The 11,884-nt window shown below is 47.3% G+C and overlaps 1 non-coding gene across 1 annotated transcript; it reads right to left on the reverse strand.

Moving 5' to 3' along the window:
* Window positions 1-4,730: 4,730 nt before the first annotated feature.
* LOC120677038 lies at window positions 4,731-4,837 on the reverse strand. The gene has a single exon (XR_005676103.1). It is a non-coding gene; the product is annotated as a small nucleolar RNA R71 (small nucleolar RNA).
* Window positions 4,838-11,884: the final 7,047 nt, after the last annotated feature.

Raw genomic sequence — 11,884 nt, forward strand, 5'->3', positions numbered from 1 at the left:
GCTGGCAGCTAGATGGGATCCACAAGACTCCACATGATTAAAATATGTACTAATTTTTCCCTAGCTCAGACGTCAAGTATGGATTGGAGCGAAGTCGTCATCTACACACACACACACGCAACCAGTGCATTCTAGCTATTACCATGAACTGGAGGACCATCGCGCGAACCACCTAGAGCGCGCTATAAATAGCAGCCATGTTCTTTCGTTTCTCGGCATTCATCTCATCTTTGTACTTCCAAGGCTTAAAATGGGTAGCACTAAAGTTGTCGCGTTTAGCGTCGTCCTTGTCCTCTTGAGCTGTGGTTAGCCAATGCTGCAAGAGTAGCCAGCAGGCTCTTTAGTGCTCAGGGAACAGGCGAAGGAGGGGGGAGAGGGCAGTGCATCTGAATGCGGTGCAGGTTCGGGTTCTGGGAGTGGTTATGGATCCGGTGATACCGAGAACAATGGAGCCCACGCTAGATCCGGGAGTGGGGGTAGTGGTGGCGGCGTATCAGAATATGGTGGCTCTGCATACGGTGCCGGATCAGGTGTGGGCTCAAGCTCTGCCTCCAGAGCTGAAGGATCGTATGTTGGATCCGGTGGATATTCTAGTGCTGGCGGTGCTGGAGGAGGTGGTGGTGGTGGACAAGCACAACCTAGCGATGGTGGTGGATCCAAAGGTTATGGGATCGGTGGTGGCACTGGAACGGGTTCAAGTGATACAAATATATACTCAGGAGGGCCATATTGGGGTGGACCAAGTTCTGTAAAAGCGAATGCTGCTGGAAACGGTGGTGGTGCCGGTGGTGGTGAAGTTGGCGGGACTGGTGGTGGTGAAGGTGGTGGATCTGCTTATGCTGACACGCATCCCTAAATGTTACTCTGCCCTATTAATCTAAAACTGGTGTTTGCGTTGTTCTGTCTTAATTTCCATGTTGCAATCTTTGGTTTCCCTTATTTCTCTTCATGTATTAGCCTTCCACCAATAAAGGGTTGCAGTACACCAGTGTAGCATCCATTTTAATGACGATATTGATGTTCTGTTACTGCAATGAGTTATATGCCATCTAGCTAGAATACGTCAAAATATTTTGACATCCATTGTGTTAGTTACTTAATTCCAAAGCTTGGGTCATACCTAATATACTGTCTACTTCTAAGATTTGGCCTTTTAGTATTACTCAAATTTTAGTGGGCAATAAGACGATAACATTGGGTACGGCTTCTGCCTTATCCATCCATTCCCAACTCATGATAGAAAGTGAATCATAGATCTAATTCGTAATCTTTAAATCTCTGCTAGTATTTGTTACCCTCCAAAGATTAATTCGAGATTTATTCTGCAAGCGCATACAAAAATCATTGTACCATTTCACTTGGAAGTATTTGTAGTTTGAAAGATACAAGATCTTATACTAGAACCTCCAAAGACCCCTTTAGACCCACGAGGCAAAGCTCAGCTCAAACTTTAACTCCTAACTACATTACTCTAACTCTACTAAGCAACAAAGTGAAGTGGAGAGCTCCTTCTTAGCGTGTCTTGAATCCTGGCGTGAGTTCACCTATTTATAGTGCAGAGGTAGCATGGAGAAGGTACTTACAGGGGAGAGTGCACGGCAGTTGAGGGTGGGCCGGGGTGGCCAACCCTCCGATACCCTGCCTTGACATGCCAAGGCTCTAGATCGTCATGCAGCAGGTGGGTAGTGCAGTGGTTGAAGCGGTTGGTTCCCGTGGGACACACATCGTACGGGGTCGATCAACCTTTCCCCGACTCCTCTACTCCATCTAATGCTCCGCAGTCTTGGTCCTGGACTTTGAGATGACACCTTTCAGGTAGTTTCATTCAGTGATCTGATGCTCCGCGGTCTTGTCTTGCAAGTTTGGGACGATGCGACGGAGCGCAACCAACAGGAGTCTCTACCTAGGACACGTGTAGAGCTCCTGACCTCCTCACCGGGATGTCAACCCAGGGGGTGGGTCATCCCTTCTTCTAAATTGTAGTCCAACCCATGGATACATAAGGAGGGGCTAGGCCTTCTTTCTCTATCTCTCGGAAAACTTTCAACTCTCTTTCTCTATCTCTCGGAAAACTTTCAACTCTCATTCGCACACACACGCAACACCCGCTTGCAAGCTACCCATTGTAAGCTCTTAGCACTTGATTGCAAGGAATACAAAGCATACCACCCACACTGGACGTAGGAGAGTCACCTGATATAAATCCTTGTCTTTGAGTGTTAGCCATCAAGGCACGAGAGAAGTGTGGCGCAATTTACTAGCCGGTGAATGAAACACTGACAGTTGGCACGCTTGGCACTACTACAAAAAACTTAACTAAGGCGGGCAAAAATGATTAAGAGAGTCAGTTTTCATAACAACCTCATATCAAATGTCACAGTAAATAACCTATTTTCTGAGGCGGTTATGTACCCGCCTTAGTTAATCAAATAAAAAAAATAAAACAAGTGAGATGCCCGCCAAGCCCATCGGCCGTGCTCTTCGTCCGCCGCCTGTTGCGCTTGCTAAGGACCAATTTCAAGCGTTAATTTGATTAGAAAATCTGTAGAGTTTAAATATTTCATATGCATTTTTATCCAAAATAAAGTAGAAATCCACTATACCCCTAGAAATTATGCAAAGATGGAAAATGGGACTAAAGTGCAGGTTAGGAGGGCCTTGTGATCCACGGGAAAAATCGTCGACCAATCAGAACGCAGAATTCAGGCTCACATAGATCAAAGGGCCCACATGCAGCACCTTACCGATGTACCAGAGGTACAGGCACATGGAACCGTGAGGGGACACGTGGCGGCCTACCAGAGCAAGGGGAGGTCGGTGGGGCCCACCTGGCAGTCGACCGACCACCATGGTCGGTCGAGTGGGCTCGGGCTCCATCGCCTTACCCCCTTTGCAGGCAGCTTCCTAAGGTCGGTTTAGGGTGCCACGCATCGTCCAACCAGGTGCATGACGCCCATTGAGCTCCCCCCTATAAATATGAGAGGGGGGTAAGAATGGGGTAGAGAAGACAAGACAAGCAAGAAGCACTCCTCTCACTTTCTCTCTTGAGTAGTTCTAAGGTTAGTGGAGTTTAGGTGAAGTAATTGTCGGGTCGCCGAACATTCGTTAGGGAATAGGTATGGGTTCGCTACTAGATCTCTTCTGTATTGTTCGGTCGTGTATACATGATTTATCTTATAGTTATTTATATTTGCATGATATATGCCCTGCAGTGTCAGACATAAATTTTATGATTAGTTTACTTTGATATTATATGCTTTGCCTAGTTAGAGATTTAGTTCTACTTAACTTTTACATGCTCCAGTATTCGTATGTTTGCTCTATTATGATATCTGTCCATCCAAAGGGTGGGGGTTCCGCGTAGGATACTAGAGTATCGCTTACTAGTGTAGACATGGTGTCTGGGTTAGTTAAGTGTTGCTGGATGTCGCCCTTTCCCATGATTTGTAGAGGTAGCCTGTAAGTGGTGACAGCCCTGTTTAGTGCCATCGTAATCCTCCACGTTCGGTTAGGGGGGGTAGGAGGGTATAAATGTCTGTGATGGCTCGACAGTCATATCTGTCAGCCATTTGCATAGTGTTGCCTTGTATTAGGAATAACTTGATAGTACCTAACCACCCTATGCAAAGTATGTAATGCTAGTAAATGATATAGATAATTAAAAGGACATTAGATAGATGTTGACTAACTAACTTCTACCTAGCTCCCTGCCTTCTTTTACCCTTTGTTAGAAATAAGAGTTGCTTGTCTTCTCCCACTACCTTTATCCATAATTATCTTACCCCTATTTATGCATTTAAATTTCCATTGAGATAAGTTCATGTTGCCTACATACACAACTTAGTCGCTGTCTTCCCTGCGGAATTATAAATGGCACCCCGATATACTCATTGGGTAAAATGCTGCACCGGTTATTCCGTCCGCTCGCGGAATGGTTCATGGTTCATTAGTTTGGTTATCAGTAACTGCTATACGAAATGTCAAGGAATTTGTTGGCACTGATGCCAGGCATTTTTGAAGCCTTTACCGAAACCAGGTTGAACGACCATATTTCCGAAGTAGACATTACGAAATACCAACAAATATTTTTGGCGCCGTTGTCGGGGAAGGCATAGGTTAATTGAGTAGGCAAGGTCATGAACAAAAGAAAAAGGAATATTCATTTGCTAAATTGGCTAACTTGGCTTGTTTTCTCCTTTGTTGTGATGAAAACATGGTAGTGTATGACCGGTTTCGATCTATTGCAAAACTTCACGTAGAATCCAGAGTCGCTCTTAAGAAGAGTTCGGCCTCGTGTCGTACCTCCTCAGCATGTACTCTCGGCATCAGAACCACTCGTTAGTGCATCATCCACTTCTAACTCCATGGCTCAGAAGACTCTTCGGGATTTCTCTGCTCCTTCTGCCAACAATGTCCCTGTTGGGCCTGATGTCAGTACTGAAGGAGAAAATTTTAAGATCAAGACGAGCTTAATTATGATGGTGCTAGCCAGCCTTTTCTTCGGCAAGGCCAACGAGGATGCCAGTGCTGACCTTCAGCAATTCCTGGAGCTTTGCAGCACTTTTGTTATCAAGGGAGTGTCACAAGATGCTATCCGGCTCCGACTGTTTCCGTTTTATTTTATGGGGAGAGCAAAGCAGTGGTTCTATGCTAACAGAAGTTCAGTGAATACCTGGTATAATTGCACCAAGGCGTTCCTTGCGAAGTTCTTCCCAACGGGCAAAACCAATGCCCTACGAGGGAGAATTTTGAGTTTTCAACAAGCGTCCAATGAGACAATTCCTGAAGCTTGGGAGAGACTTCAGGAGTACATCCTTGCGTGTCCACACCATGGGATGGATAATTGGCTCATATTGCTGAATTTCTACAATGGGCTGGCTCAGACAGCCCGTGATCATGTTGACGCTGCTCCTGGTAGAGCTTTCTTCTCTCTGACCCCTGAAAGAGCTACATCTTTAGTAGAGAAGATAGTTTCCAACCAAGGTTGGAGTGATGATCGACTCCAACCGCGTCAGCAAGGCATGCATTTGAAGCCGACATGCTAGCTGCCAAGATTGATCTCCAACTCAATAAATTTGAGGGATATCCACAAGATAAGGCTCCGATGCAGACACTTCAAGCCTTGGATGCTCGCATGACATGCGAGGTTTGTGGAAACACCAGAAATTTGGGCAATGACTGCCCGGAAACCCAATTTCTCAACAACAATGGGTTTCGCCCACAACGAGGTCAGGGGTGGAATCAACCACGCCCATTTTATTAAGGAGGCAATGGAAATGCAAATTTCAATCCCAATCAGCCTACCATGAGGGATTTAGTCTATGGTCAGGCAAAGATTAATGACACAATTCAGAAGAAGCTGGCCGCCAATGACAAATACTTGGGGACCATTCAGGCCAAGTTGGATGGATTCTCCACAGCCATCAACAACCAGCTGAGTTTCAACAAAATGCTTGAGACTCAACAGCTCAGTTGGCCGCTGCTACTCCTGGAGTTGACACAAAAAAGATTCCAGGACAACCAGAGTCCACCATAGAAAGTGTCAACGTAGTAACTGCGTGATGGAGGAAGCCGCCACGGAAGACTTTCTACTCCAGTTATATAGAGAACCTCACATTACCCAAGAGAGGATCGTGAGGTGAATTAGCAGCATTAGTCGGAGAAGACACCAGGACACCAATGCTCACTTGCTCAATCTACGACTGTTACTTCGAGCAAGCTATCTGTGAACTTGGTGCGAGTGTCAACATTATGCCCAAGGCCACATTCAAGAATCTCAGATATCCTGCTCTTTCCCCTAGCATGATGTGCGTTCAACTGGCTGACTTTACCATACAATATCCAGAGGGTATTGTCCACAATCTTCTGGTCCAAGTCAAAGATACTTTCATCACTATGGACTTTGTGGTCCTCGACATGGAAGGTGATCTAGGGATATCTCTCATTCTTGGGTGACCATTTCTGAGAGATGCCAGAACCATCATTGATGTTGGAACCGGAAGGATCAGCCTTCTCATCATGAGAAAGACCATGAAATTCAGGTTCCAAAACAAGAAACAAGAACTGTACCTGATTCATGAGGATGACAAGAGAGACGGGATGTATGCTGAACCCGGCTGGGAAGATTGGGAGGTTCATGAGCCTCCAACGAAACCATCCTGGGAAGATTGGGAAATTCATGAGACTCCAACCTAACCAGAATGGGAGGAAGGGGAGATCCGTGAGTCTCCTACAGAACCAGACTAGGAGGAAGGAGAAATTTGCGAATCACCAACAGAATTAGCTTGGGAGACCTACAGCCAACTGTCCCAAGATCTCTATCCCGCGCTGCCTACAACACCCAAGAAAACCAAATAGGCATGGCGCAAGAAAAAGACGTCATCGTCCACCACCACTTCTCCAGGTATAGACGAGCTGACCTCAACTTAACCAGGTTTGGAGAAATGTCCTGCTCATCGGACCCTAAACAAAGAGCTAGCTTGGGGGAGGTTCCCTCCTCCAAGTCAATTATCCTTCACTGCTTTCTTATAGTCAAAATAAATAAAAACAAAATAAAAATTTATTTTCCTTTTTATCATATGCTTATAATCTTTTTAACCTCTTTAGAGTTGAAAGGATGAAATTTTGCTCTATTTTTGCTTGTTTTATCTATCTAGTTTATAACTTTAAAAGCTTTCTAAGATTTGAGTTTGTTGGCTTGATAAACTACTTCCTAAAAACCTGTCAATCCTTTGGGTAGCATATGCTTAGTCCAAGTCTAGGTTGTTGTGAGTTTTGATATGGTAATTAGAGCATTATGATCTTTTTCTAAGAGATGCTTGAAATCTGGAGTTTTAATTTTGCAAAGTAAAACAAAATAATAAAGGCAAGTTCCTCAATGATGATAAATACCTACCAGAGTCATATGTGTAGTGTTGCAAAACTTTATCCATATGTTGCTTGATACTTTATTGAGTTTTCTTAAATTGTGTGACCCTAGTAAGAGTCTTTTCATACTTTGTGATCAAGATCACATACACGTCCATTTCATGTGCGAAATTCCTACACTGGGAATTAGCATTATCCATCATTCATCTATGCAATAAAAATTCCTTGTTTAGTCCATGATCACTCTCTACATGTTATAAATGGTATGGGCTATATAAAAAAAATGAATAGATGCATACCTAAAGAAGGTATGCCACATGCCAAAAAGGCATGTCAAAAATAGAAAAGATGCATGCCCAAAGAAGGTATGCCACATGCTCATAAGGCATGTAAAAAAAAGAGTATAGCCCATATCCATTAAAAATAAAAAAGAGGGGATGATCCATGACAAGGAATTAGCCATACTATCACTCCATTGCGTACACACATGCACATCTTGATGACATTTGTATGGTTTGATTTCTTCATGGATCTTCTTTTTGACTTTACAATATATGTAGTGCAAGTATGTCCATCCTTTTATCCTATCTTTGAGCTCCACAAAAAATCCTTTAGTAGGAAAGGAAAAAGGGTATATTTCCCTGGTAAGAAAATAATCATTGAGTGATTCGAGAGAGTCATTTGAGGAACTTTGCCTTGTTTGCAAAAACCTTTTTAAGAAAAAAAACCTTCAGATGGATTGTTGATCTATAAATAAAAGAATATAGCTCTATGCACTGTTCTAACTCTCAACATCTCAAGACGAGGAGAAGGCTAAAGGCCCCATGGATGAGTATGTGATAAACAAGCGGTATGTGAGCCAACTTATTCAAATTTATAGACATGCTATTTTGTTACAAATTTTGACATGATAGATAAGTATGACTTCGAGTGATTTTCTTATCAACAACATGATTTGTCCTAGTTTGCTCGGGACGAGCAAAGGATAGCTTGGGGGATCTTGTTGACGCTTGCTAACGACCGATTTCAAGTGCCAATTTGATCAAAAAATCTATAGAGTTTAAATATTTCATATCCATTATTATCCAAAATAAAGTAGAAATCCACTATGCCCCTAGAAATCATGCAAAGATGGAAAATGGGACTAAAGTGCAGGTTAGGAGGGCCTTGTGATCCATGGGAAAAATCGTCGACCATTCAGAGCGCAAAATTTAGGCTCACATGGATCAAAGGGCCCAGAGGCAACACCAAATCAATGTACCAGATGTCCAGGCACGTGGAACAGTGATCCGGGGACACGTGGGACGGTGATCCGGGAACACCGACGGTGGGGCAAGGCCGGCAGATCCGGCGGATGCGGGCACAGTGGAGGAGCGGGCGCGATCGAGGCTGGCGGATCTGGTGGCGGTGGCAGCAATGTGTGAGCGGCGGCTGGCGTTGGACGCGGCGGCCTGCGTGAGTTCGAAAAATATTTATTGTAATAGTGCAATGGTCATCAACGCTCTTACATGCGAACATGAGAAAACTGAGTACATGAACCCAAGCACTATTGGAGGCCCCAGCCTGAGCTCGGACCGCCACAGGCCTTATTCCCCTCACAATTTCATCCCTTGGCAAAGTTCTCCATGTACTCCGGGGAAACTGACCCAGTGTGTGTGTAAAAGACTTTCGATTCACCTGCAAAACCGGTAGGTTTGTACATGACATTTTCATCATCCAGTACCTCACCCTCTACCTCGCCGACTATGAATGGGCATGGATCGAGCACTTACCGATGGAGGACTGTTGACGGTCCTTAAGTCAGAAATAGAACCGTTAACTCTTGCATCTTTGCGTGATATTTAATCACCAAACTTATTTGTAGGGCTTAACTCTAACAAATTCCACAAGTTTTGGTGAATCTTGGTTTGCAGGGACCCATAAGTGAAACAAGGAGAAAACAAACACAAGATGCCAAAAAAAAATGCAAAGAAGATAGCATCCAGCGTCACACTTACAATAAGGGCCATTTGATAGGTCAAACCGACGTACAAAGCCCGAGCACACATGTATCTAGGACAAGGACCTACCTATCAGTGACCCAGGTGGTGGCGTGAGGCGGGAACATGGGGTTCGCCGACCCCACCCTGAAGCCCGTCTAGGTGCACCTTGGTGGGAAGCACGATCTTATCCCCCCAACGTCGGTTACCAATGTTCCCATGTGGGAGATGGCGGGAACCGTCCAGAAGAGATATAAAAGGAGCCCTCCCCTTCTCATTTCGACACACCACCAAGACCTCCAACTCTTCACTTTGTTGGTGGAAGATACGCTTCGGGGTGAAGGAATATCACAACAGCTCAGATCGTCGAGGGCGAAGCCTCAAGAAAGCAATCACAACCACAGTAACAACATAAAAATCAAAGAAAGGGCGTAATTGCTCTATATTCAATGTCTTTCACATAGTTACAAGGGGGTATTTATAGCCCAACGACTCACCTACTCACGGGCCTAAAACCCCTAACTACCCCTTAACTGCTAGCATCTAGGAATATTCTAGGGGTATTCTGGTAATGTTACAAGAACCGACAGAGTGTAGTGGATTTACAGCTGCACTCTACACTCCGCACAATCTCCTGACAGTGGACCCCCCTCGCCAATCGCGCCTCTTCGTGACTGGAGCCTTCATTGGTCCTTCAGAGGTGGCTCTTGGGACCGCTTCGCTGCACGCCTCTTCGCCGAGAGGCTCAGCCTCTTTGCCGCCCTCCGGTAGGACTTGCCTATATTCTTCCCCCCTTCATCTTTGGGCCTTTGGACAAGTCCCCTTTGGCTTTGTTGACTGCTTCGCCACGCCGCTCAGCTTCATCTCGCGCAGCCGAGTACCTTCGGCGACGGGCGAAGCTGGCATCCCCAATAGTAGCCCCTCGGGGCCACGGCTGTACCTCGGAGCAATGGTGGCCCCGACTCGCGCACGAGTGAAGCGACGCGCTCCAAGCGCCACCCTTCGAATGTTCGCCTGTGACCATTTGGATTTCTTGCAATTCGAAATAATTTCGAGGGCGTTGTGTGAAGTGAAAATAATTTGTGTTTTTGATTTTTGTTTTTATATTTTTTTTGAATCGAGGAGTCGCCGTTTTGTATAAAGACGTCGATGCCCCTCTGTGTGACCGTTGGAGGCATACGCTGTGCTGCCCTGTGACCGTTGGAGGCGAGGGTATTCCCGTATTTTTGGAAAATACGCTCGGCCCGCAGCACTCATATTTGCCGACGCATGGCCCCGGCTATAAAAGGGGCCGGGGGGAGGGGGCGTGCAGACACTTTCGAGTGAGCTTTTCTGCCCTTCTCACTTGCCTTTTGCCTCTTGCTCTTCTCAGCTCTTGTTGATCCCTTCGCATTCCCGGTCTTCGTTCTTCCTTCGCGATGGCTTCGCACGGAGACATGGCACCCCGCTCGACTGTGAAGCCTCCGCCCACACGAGCGAAGTCTTGGAGGGGATGATCCTTCAGGGGGTTGTCGATCGCTGCCAGGTGCGAGCCCCACCTCCTGATCAGGGCTCGGCACGCCCTGAACCCGATGAAGTGGTCGTGTTTCGCAACTTCTTCACAGCGGGTCTTCGCTTCCCGCTGGACCCGGTGGTTGTGGACATCTTCTGATTGTTCACGGTCTACCTTCACCAGATGACACCTACCTCGTTCATCAGGCTCAATCTATTCATGTGGCTTGCGAAGACTGGTAGAGTCGCGCCCACTGCCGAAGCCTTCGCCCGGGTCTTCCGCGTCCACTATCAGTCGAAGAGCATCACAGTGCACAAGAAGGATGGCGGTAGTGGCGAAGCGGAGCCCTAGTATGGGTGCTATACCTTCGCCTTTAGGCAGATGGCTCCGAGCCCCGTGCAGGCTTACCGGAACAAGTGGCCTACTGATTGGGCTAATTTCTGGTTCTACCACAAGATCCACCTAGATCCGGAGACGAACACCAGAACTTTGTGGGTCGAGAGGATTCCCGTGCTCGAGAAGACACCGGTGATTGCAGCGCCGGAGAGCGCGGAGGCTAAGGCCTTCGTGGCTTTGCTTCGAGAGGTCACGAAGAGCTTCAGCACCCGAGATCTCGTCGAAGAGTTCTCGGCATTCCAATGTTTCCTCGTCCAGGAGTGGTGGACCGTGACCTCTTGGGTAACGTGGAGTTCAAGCAGCTGGTGGAGAAACTCGGGGCACTCGGAAGAACCGAGTGTTCAGTTTCTTCGGGATCGTGCCGCCCCGCCGCGAAGCCGAAGTTCTACTGGTGGAGGCCAAAGAGAAAAAGCAGCAGAAGGCTGCTGTTGGCGTGGGTGCCACAATTGTTCTTGAGAATAAGAAATGGCGAGGAAGTGCCGCTGGCACGGGTGCGGCGAATCACCCGCGACTGCTAGAGTCCCTGCTGAGGGTGTCTCTGCTCTAGTCTAAGGGCGACTCTGAGGACGACGTGGAAGAAGAGGAGCGTCGCGAAGAGTCCCTTCCTCAACAAGCTTCGGTTGCTGCGGCTCCAATCACCGCGAGGCGTGCTTCTACTCTAGAGTACAACACAATGGCCGCAAAGAGTGATGGGGACAAGGGCGCACTGCCTCCCCCAACTAGGTCGAGTCGCGGCCCGACTCCTACGCTAGCCCCAATGAATGCGGCCGCCGATCCGAATGTCTAGGATGAAGCCGAGTTGTCCTCGATGTCTGGCGAAGATGGTGGCGATGGTGGCGGAGGCAGGCCTAAGGGTGATGCTCCAGAGAAGGCGTCCGCCTCAACCTCAAGCGCGAGCTCAGACTCTTCGTGCGAGAGCAGCGGCTATCTCGTCGGCGGAGCTGACCCTGCCGCGGTGGCCGAAGCCCTGGGGGCCTCTAGGGCAATGCTCATTGGGGGTCAAGTTGTTGGCAGCCTCCGCTTCGAGAGCCGTGATAGAGAACTTGAGTTCTTGGCCGAAGACAAGGCGTCCTTCTGCTTTCCCCTGATGGTGCAAAGGCTGATGAACACCGGGGCAGCCATTGCCTTGTAGTGCGCGGAGGACCTCGCT

The sequence above is a fragment of the Panicum virgatum genome, chromosome 5N (assembly GCF_016808335.1).
Source record: "Panicum virgatum strain AP13 chromosome 5N, P.virgatum_v5, whole genome shotgun sequence".
NCBI classification, from domain to species: domain Eukaryota; kingdom Viridiplantae; phylum Streptophyta; class Magnoliopsida; order Poales; family Poaceae; genus Panicum; species Panicum virgatum.